The following is an 8,424-nucleotide window of genomic DNA, read 5'->3' as shown; positions in this document are numbered from 1 at the left end:
ATCCAACCTCTCCATTCTGAAGGAAATCAGCCCTGAGGGCTCATTGGAAGGACAGATCCTGAAGCTGAGGCTCCAAGACTTTGGCCACCTCATGAGAAGAGAAGACTCCCTGGAAAAGACCCTGATGTTGGGAAAGATGGAGGGCACAAGGAGAAGGGGACGACAGAGGACGAGATGGTGGGACAGTGTTCTCCAAGCTATGGACATGAGTCTGACCAAACTGCGGGAGGCAGTGGAAGACAGGAGGGCCTGGCGTGCTCTGGTCCAGGGGGTCACGAAGAGTCAGGCACGACTAAACAACAACAACAACAACCTGGTCTGATGTGGGAACTCTGCCATTTTGACTTGATAGACCAGCATGCCATGCTAAAGTTCATTCACATCAGTGGGTGTGACGTGGCACAACCATGGGCGCTGGATTATTTCTGGAAGCAATTAAGACGTACATTAGGGCTCAGTTTCCAGCGGATTCTCAGAAGTGGCTTTCCCGTTGCGTGAAAGCTCAAATAAAATGCAGAAATCAGTAGGGAAATGCAATAAGCCGCTGTGCCAAATGTAGCCTTAAAGGTCATAGGAGCGCAGAACGGTAAATGTGGAAGGCACCCTATGGGTAACCCGGCCGCTGCGATGCGGGTATGCGAATAATCCCTAACAGTTGGCCATCCAGAGAGACATTTGGAAATCTAAAAAAGATTCATGTGGGTACCACGTAACACCCGTTTAATACTCAGAAGCAAAACTGGTGAGGCTCAAAATTGCCCAAACAGCACGTGAAACACACACACGCTCCAAATAAGATGCAGTCAAAAAAACAAAGAGGCAGCCCCCTTGGCAAACATTGGCAACCCTTAAGCCCCCAAAGCAAAGAGACTCTTTGTTGTCGCTGCCAGATTGGAATGAATGTTCCTGCCGCAGCTACACCTCTTCCCCCATCGCTTTGTTAAAAAAACACACACAAAGCGTCTATTTTTAATGTGCATTAATTTTGCAGGCAGAGTCGAGCAGCAGAAGGTGGGAGCCCGGGAAAGTCCTTCGGGGGGAGGGCGAGGGGGTGGGCAGGCGGCTGTTTCTCAGCTCCCAAAGAGCAAACAGCTGCACTTTTCAAGCGTGATAATTATATGGCTTCTTCGGAGGTTGCTGATGAAGAATCATATCGCCCGACGGAGGAGGTGGGGGCTGGAGTTATGGCAGGGTCCGTCCACCCTCCCCAGGGATATTCGCAAGGCGCGTGACAAAATGGCAGAGCCCAAGGAACGGAGAGAATCGCAGAATTGTAGAGTTGGAAAGGGAGTCACAAAGCGCAATCTAGTCCCACCCCATGCGATGCAGAAATCACAGTTAAATCGGTGTGGGGACATGGACCCTTGAAGCAAGGTGAACACCCACCCACACAATCCCCAGGTAAAACTGCTGCAAAACCCGGCAAGGGTTTAGAATTCAGCCTTTCTCCACCTGTGGGTCCCCAGATGTTGAACTACAACTCCCATCACCCCTAGCTAGCAAGGCCAGAGCTCAGGGATGATGGGAGTTGTAGTCCAACAACATCTGGGGACCCACAGGTTGAGAAAGGCTGGTTTTGATTATCACAACCCCCCCCCCACGCTGCCTCTAGGTCTGCTTGTGGGCATGGCTGCATTTTCCAATTCTTTTTCTTATTGCAAAAGGTCCGATCTTATTTTTTTTGGGGGGGGAGGGGTTCGTTGTGCAAGAATCTCCCCATCAACTCTTAGCTGCGCAGCCTGGATTTCCCAGTGTGCCACTTTGTTGTGGTTGTTTAGTCATTTAGTCGTGTCCGACTCTTCGTGATCCCCCTGGACCAGAGCATGCCAGGCACTCCTGTCTTCCACTGCCTCCCGCAGTTTGGTCAAACTCATGCTGGTCGCTTCGAGAACACTGACCCACCATCTCGTCCTCTGTCGTCCCCTTCTCCTTGTGCCCTCCATCTTTCCCAACATCAGGGTCTTTTCCAGGGAGTCTTCTCTTCTCAGGAGGTGGCCAAAGTCTTGGAGCCTCAGCTTCACAATCTGCTGCTACATCTCTCAAAAAATAGCAAGGGACCGTCAGCAGCTTCACCCTGAGACTGACTTTGCGGGATGGATCTGTAGAGAATGCCTGCTTTTTGGGGTGGCTGTGTTTTTAAAACGTCCAAGACGGAAAGCAGGGAGGGTTGTCTCTCCTTCGGATCAGAGAGAGAGAGGAGCCTTTCAGTTTCGCTGCCACCCTGTGTCGGGCTCTGTCTCCAAATGTGCCAGCTGCCTGTGTCTCTCCCTGACACCCACTCTGTTTTCCAACAGCAGCGATATAAGTTGCATAACAAGGACCATCCCTTCTCCGCCTGGGCCTTCTGCCTCCGCTGCCAGCATCCCCTGGCGCAGAGTTTTCTCCAGAGGAGAGTGGATCGCACCTGCAGCTAAAAGCCTGAGTGTTACGTGTTCACACCTGGCCATATCCCCCACCCCAAGCACAGAAGCAGCGTCCAAACGCCCATCGTGAGATGCCAAAAATGATCACATTAACAGATAACACTCTTAACAGATTGAGGTTGAATCCTGACAAGACAGAAGTGCTGTTTTTGGGGGACAGGGGGAGGGCAGGTGTGGAGGACTCCCTGGTCCTGAATGGGACAACTGTGCCCCTGAAGGACCAGGTGCGCAGCCTGGGAGTCATTCTGGACTCACAGCTGTCCATGGAGGCGCAGGTCAATTCTGTGTCCTGGGCAGCTGTTTACCAGCTCCATCTGGTACGCAGGATGAGACCCTCGCTTGCCCTCACACTGTCTGGCCAGAGTGGTGCATGCTCTAGTTCAGTGTTTCCCAACCGGTGTTCCGCGGCACACTAGTGTGCCGCGAGACGTTGGCTGGTGTGCCGTGGGAGGGAGGCGGGCGAGGCGGGCGGTGAGAGGCGAGGATCCGCGTCGAGCCGGGGGCGACTCCGCGGTGGTGGTGCCGAGGTTTCTCTCTCCATTCTCCCCTCACACAGGAAATAACACAGGATCAGCTGACAGGACCCGGCCAATGGGGCGGCGGCGGGGCAGCGCGCGCAAAAGGGAGGAGCGCGAGACAGCGGACGAGGAGGAGGCCGGCATGTCCGGGCAGCAGCAGCAACAACAGCAGCAGCAACTCCCGGCGACGGCTCCTCAAGCCCCGGGCAACCCTACTCCCTCACCGGCCTCGGCCGCCCTCCTGCTCCACCCGCCACCGCCTCCCCCGCCGCCGCCGGCCACCTCGGCCCCGCCGCCGCCCCCTCCTCCGCCCGCTATCGCCGCCACCACCACAACAGCCGCCGCCGCCTCAGCTGCCGCCGTCCCTCAGTCCCTCGCTTTGCTGCCTCCTCCCCCCCCACCCCCAAAGCTTGGAGGTTCCCTGGCAAGGGGGAGGGGAAAAAATTGAAACTTTCACTTTCGTGCGTCCCTCCCGGCATGACACTGGTGTGCCTCAAGATTTTTTTCATCAAACAAGTGTGCCTTTGCCCAAAAAAGGTTGGGAAACACTGCTCTAGTTATCTCCTGCTTGGACTACTGCCATGCGCTCTACGTGGGGCGACCTTTGAAGGTGACCCGGAAACTGCAATTAATCCAGAATGCGGCAGTTAGACTGGTGACCGGGAGTGGCCGCTGAGACCATATAACACCGGTCTTGAAAGACCTACACTGGCTCCCAGTACGTTTCCGAGCACAATTCAAAGTGCTGGTGCTGAACTTGAAAGCCCTAAACGGCCTCAAAGGCCCAGTATACCTGACTGAGCGCCTCCACCCCCATCGTTCTGCCCGGACACTGAGGTCCAGCTCCGAGGGCCTTCCGGCGGTTCCCTCACAGCAAGAAGCCAAGTTACAGGGAACCAGGCAGAGGGCCTTCTCAGTGGTGGCGCCTGCCTTGTGGAATGCCCTCCTAGCAGATGTCAAGGAAATAAACAACTATCTGACTTTTAGAAGACATCTGAAGGCAGCCCTGTTTAGGGAAGCTTTTAATGTTTGATGCATTACTGTATTTTAATATTTTGTTGGAAGCTGCCCAGAGTGGCTGGGGAAACCCAGCCAGATGGGTGAGGTATTAATAATAATAATAATAATAATAATAATAATAATAATAATAATAATAATAATAATAATAATCTGGCTGCCAAGGTGTGTTTCACATTAATTTCAGAATAAAAAAATTCTGAAGAAGTGTGCATGCACACGAAAGCTCATACCAAGAACTAACTTAGTTGGTCTTTAAGGTGCTACTGGAAGGAATTTTTTTATTTTGACTATGGCAGACCAACACGGCTACCTACCTGTAACATTGATTTCAGGATAGCATTTCTATCCCACCTTTTCCTCCAAGGGGCTCGTGGCAGCATATACGTGGTTCTGCCCCCTCCTCATTTAATCCACACAACAACCCTAGGCCAGGGTGAGAGGCAGAGATTGGCGCAGAATGTCACCCTGCGAACTTCATGACCGGGTGGCGATTCGAACCCTGGTCTCTGAGGGTTCTGGACATACGGTGGTGTCGGGTCAAATTCAGAAGTTTAGGGTCTCTTTGTGGTAGTTGCAACCCCACCCCCTCACTGCCAGGCCCCCTTCTAAGATTATACAACCATTTAATAATTATACAGCGATAATAATTAAAGAGGCATGGTAACGATCAATGCAGATCTCCATGTGCTGTCTTTCAACTGGTTCTACTATTTTCTGTGCACACAGCAGCCGGGCAAAATGACCCAGAGCGCTCCAATATCTTCTTAAGTTGCATTTTCCTCTAAGTTCCATTATATGTAACAGAACTTGCAGACCTTTTTCTTCAAGCCGAAGCAGCATAATTTTTCAGTGTTCCTCATTGCTTAGCCTCAGGGCCAGGGCCGGTTTTAGGTTTGATGCGGCCCTCAGCTCCTGAAGGTAATGGGGCCCTTTCTATGTCCAGCTGTCCTTTCTCAACAACAAATGGTTGCTGTTTTTTGTGTTGAATATATGCTAGATGGTAATTTATGGACCTCATAGGTATCTAAAGCCATTTGCACATCACAAAATAGGAGCCTACACAACACAAAACACTGTTGCTGTATGTAGGTTTTATTTTATTCATCTTTTATCTTATATTTTGGAAATATGCATCCAGTTTTTCCCCCTTTAATTTTTTTTTTTTTGGGGGGGCCCTATGCTAGAGCTTGTTTAACTTAAATGTAAATCTGGCACTGATCATAACATATATACCATAACCCCTATATAGGCAAATAAACTCATTCTTTGCAGTGTCATCCACGGCACCCTCAATATTTCACCCTCCTTTTGCAAAGCTGGTGCTATTCAGACTTTGGGGAAAATGGGAACAAGTCGGTTAATGCAAGTTTTGAGATTTTAATAGCAGCTGGCAGCCCCAGAGATACGGCGGGAACTTGGAAACCTAAATTATAATTGGCTTGCGATGCACCGAATCGTACATTTTATAAGCCACCAAGTTGCAAGCAGACCTGTCCATTGACTCCTGTGGAGCAAACCTCCAGCCCGCTGGGCAAAGGCTTCACTTTCTAGCTCTGAAAAGCCTTAACCATTGTATCTCGTTAGCTCATCTTGAAAGGCTAAAAACTCGTTAGGAAAAAGGATCTAGGTGAGTCTTTGGGAGGGACTGAATGGAAGACAATCTGGGTCAAGGCTCCCTTGAAGTCCACATGCGCACGGATCTGGGAGAACAACCGAAAAGTCGCACAGCCTTGGTAAATGCACCTGGTAACATTAAATAAAATTAACAATGCCAACTACAAAGCTTTGCTGGAGGAATTGTAGTAATACGGCTTCGTAGGGTTACAGAACCGTAGAGCTGGAAAGGGACCCGAGGGTCATCTAGTCCAACCCGCTGCAATGCAGGAATCTCAACTAAACAATCTTGTAATTTGCTGTTATTCAAACCCAACACCCAACCTCAGGTGGTTTAACCCTCAGGGGCCCTCCATCCGGTTAAAAGTGTTCCATGAAGCAGGCTTTATTACAAAACTTTATTGCAAAAATCAACGTTCGGGGCTGATAAAAAACTCACACAGCAAATGAGGAAAACAAAGGGCTTTATTTTGCAAGCCAGCAAAATAGGCACAGAGGAATAGACTCCAAAGTCTGCGCCCAACAGATTGCGCCCCTTAATACACATTTCTGTTATCTCCTAAGGCAATGCTTAGTATATACACCAAGTATCCAATGTGGTGACAGTAATAATAATGCAACAAAACAACACCACCACAAACTGGCTCATAAGTATAAAACCAAATTTACTAGAATAATAACTAGAAGAGAGATAGACCTGTAACCATTCAAGCAACAAACATACTAAGGTGCCATGTGCAAGACAAAGCCTGGAGATACAGTGGTACCTCGGGTTACATACGCTTCAGGTTACAGACTCCGCTAACCCAGAAATAGTATCTCGGGTTAATAACGTTGCTTCAGGATGAGAACAGAAATCGTGCTTCGGTGGTGCGGCGGCAGCAGGAGGCCCCATTAGCTAAAGTTGTGCTTCAGGTTAAGAACAGACCTCCGGAATGAATCAAGTACTCTGATGGTGTTTCCTGCTTGGCAGGGGGTTGGACTCGATGGCCCTTGTGGTCTCTTCCAACTCTATGATTCTATGATTCTATGATTCTACTTAACCTGAGGTATGACTGTACTGTAAACATGGACTAGATAAATGTACAACTGTATCTTAACAAGTTACATGTGCAATAAACGTTATACAGACTGGATAAATGGGCCGTTCAACACGTAGCGTAACTCCTATCACAGAACGGCAACCCCGTGTCGCCACAACGGCAAGGGTAGCACACTGGAGAATATGAAAAAGTTTTTCAAAGCTGTTTTTCAACGATTGAACTGGATGAGATGTTCTTCAGTAGGTCTTGCGTTATTCTCACCAGGGTGGCGGCTTTGATTTGCCTTCCTGTGATTGATCTACGCATACAGCTTTGTGTTTCCAACTCAAGACCTACTGAAGAACATCTCGTCCAGTTCAATCTTTGAATGGGGTTGCCCTTCTGTGATTGGACTTTGGCTTTTTGGAGGAGGCTGAATTTGGTCCTCTTTGGGGCCTTGCTTTCGCAAGCTTTGGCACTTGACCTTGACGGATGAACTAATAACTCATAATGGCAAGAAAAGGATAGGCAAGGAACTCAGCACTTTTTATTTGACTTGGTATAATTTTATTGCCTAGGCAACATCAGGCCAACGCGGCTACAGACCACCGGCAAGGCACAGAGACCTTTGGAACAAAACCTTTGTTTGATGAGAGAAACAATGTTATTTTATTTTTAATTAATTTTTTTTATATAATAATATTTATTGAATTTTCACAAATTATATAAACATACTACAAACAGACAAACACAAAAACAAACAAGTATAATTTCAAAGCCTTATTTTCTTAAACCTTACTTCACCGACCTCCTCATACCTCCCCTTTCTGCATTCCAATTTCAAATTTAATTCAGCAAATCCTCACCCTTAATTTTATCTAGTTATATTCTTTTCTTTTCTTTTAACTTAGTCTTTACAGCTGTAATCCACTTACTTTCTAAAATCATAACATTTTAACACTCATTAATTTTACAATATCTCTTAAGGTAAATTTTAAATTTCTTCCAATCTTCTTCCGCCGTCTCTTTCCTCTGGTCCCGGATTCTGCCAGTCATTTCAGCCAGTCCCATATAGTCTATCACCTTCATCTGCCATTCTTCCAGAGTGGGTAGATCTTGAGTCTTCCAATGCTTTGCGATGAGTACTCTTGCTGCTGTTGTGGCATACATAAAAAAAGTTCTGTCTTTCTTTGGCACCAATTGGCCGACAATGCCTAAGAGAAAGGCCTCTGGTTTCTTAGGAAAGGTACATTTAAGTACTTTTTTCATTTCATTATATATCATTTCCCAGAAGTCCTTAATCTTTGGGCACGTCCACCAAAGGTGAAAGAAAGTTCCTTCCGTTTCTTATTTTTAATTAAAATTAACCCGGTACCTCACCAAGAGGGGAGATGGGGCTGTTTGTTTGCATGGAAGCAGTATTTCTGAAGACGGAGGTGAATGGATTCCCTCAGAAGGTGGTGGACGGTCTGCCATTGAATGTTTTAAAACAGATGGATGGCCACCTGTCATGCATGGAGATACCTGCATATCAGGCATGTCCAACAGGAAGATCATGATCTACCGGTAGATCACTGAAGGTCTGTGGTAGATCACTGTGGTGGCTCCCCCCAAAGAAGGTAAAAAACTTTGGCTCCCCTAAAATAAACTCAACATCTTTGCCCTGCACCCCTAATATGACCTGAACCCCCAAAAAGGGGGTAGATCACTGCCAGTTTTTTACTCTGTGAGTAGATCGCAGTCTCTTGGAAGTTGGCCAAACCCCTGGACTAGATGACTCCAGGAATCCCTTCTGTCTCCACAATTCTATGATGCTGTGATTCTCCT

The 8,424-nt window shown here is 48.0% G+C and overlaps 1 long non-coding RNA gene across 1 annotated transcript in view; it reads right to left on the bottom strand.

The window, feature by feature from the left end:
• The window catches only part of LOC310712949, a 2,318,697-nt gene that overhangs the window by 252,282 nt on the left and 2,057,991 nt on the right, over positions 1–8,424 (bottom strand). The gene's annotated exons all lie outside the window — the stretch shown is intronic.

The sequence above is a fragment of the Podarcis liolepis genome, assembly GCF_965112155.1.
Source record: "Podarcis liolepis genome assembly, chromosome: 7".
Lineage (NCBI taxonomy): Eukaryota > Metazoa > Chordata > Lepidosauria > Squamata > Lacertidae > Podarcis > Podarcis liolepis.
Note: the sequence above shows the minus strand (reverse complement) of the source record. Positions and strands in the feature narration are given on the sequence as shown.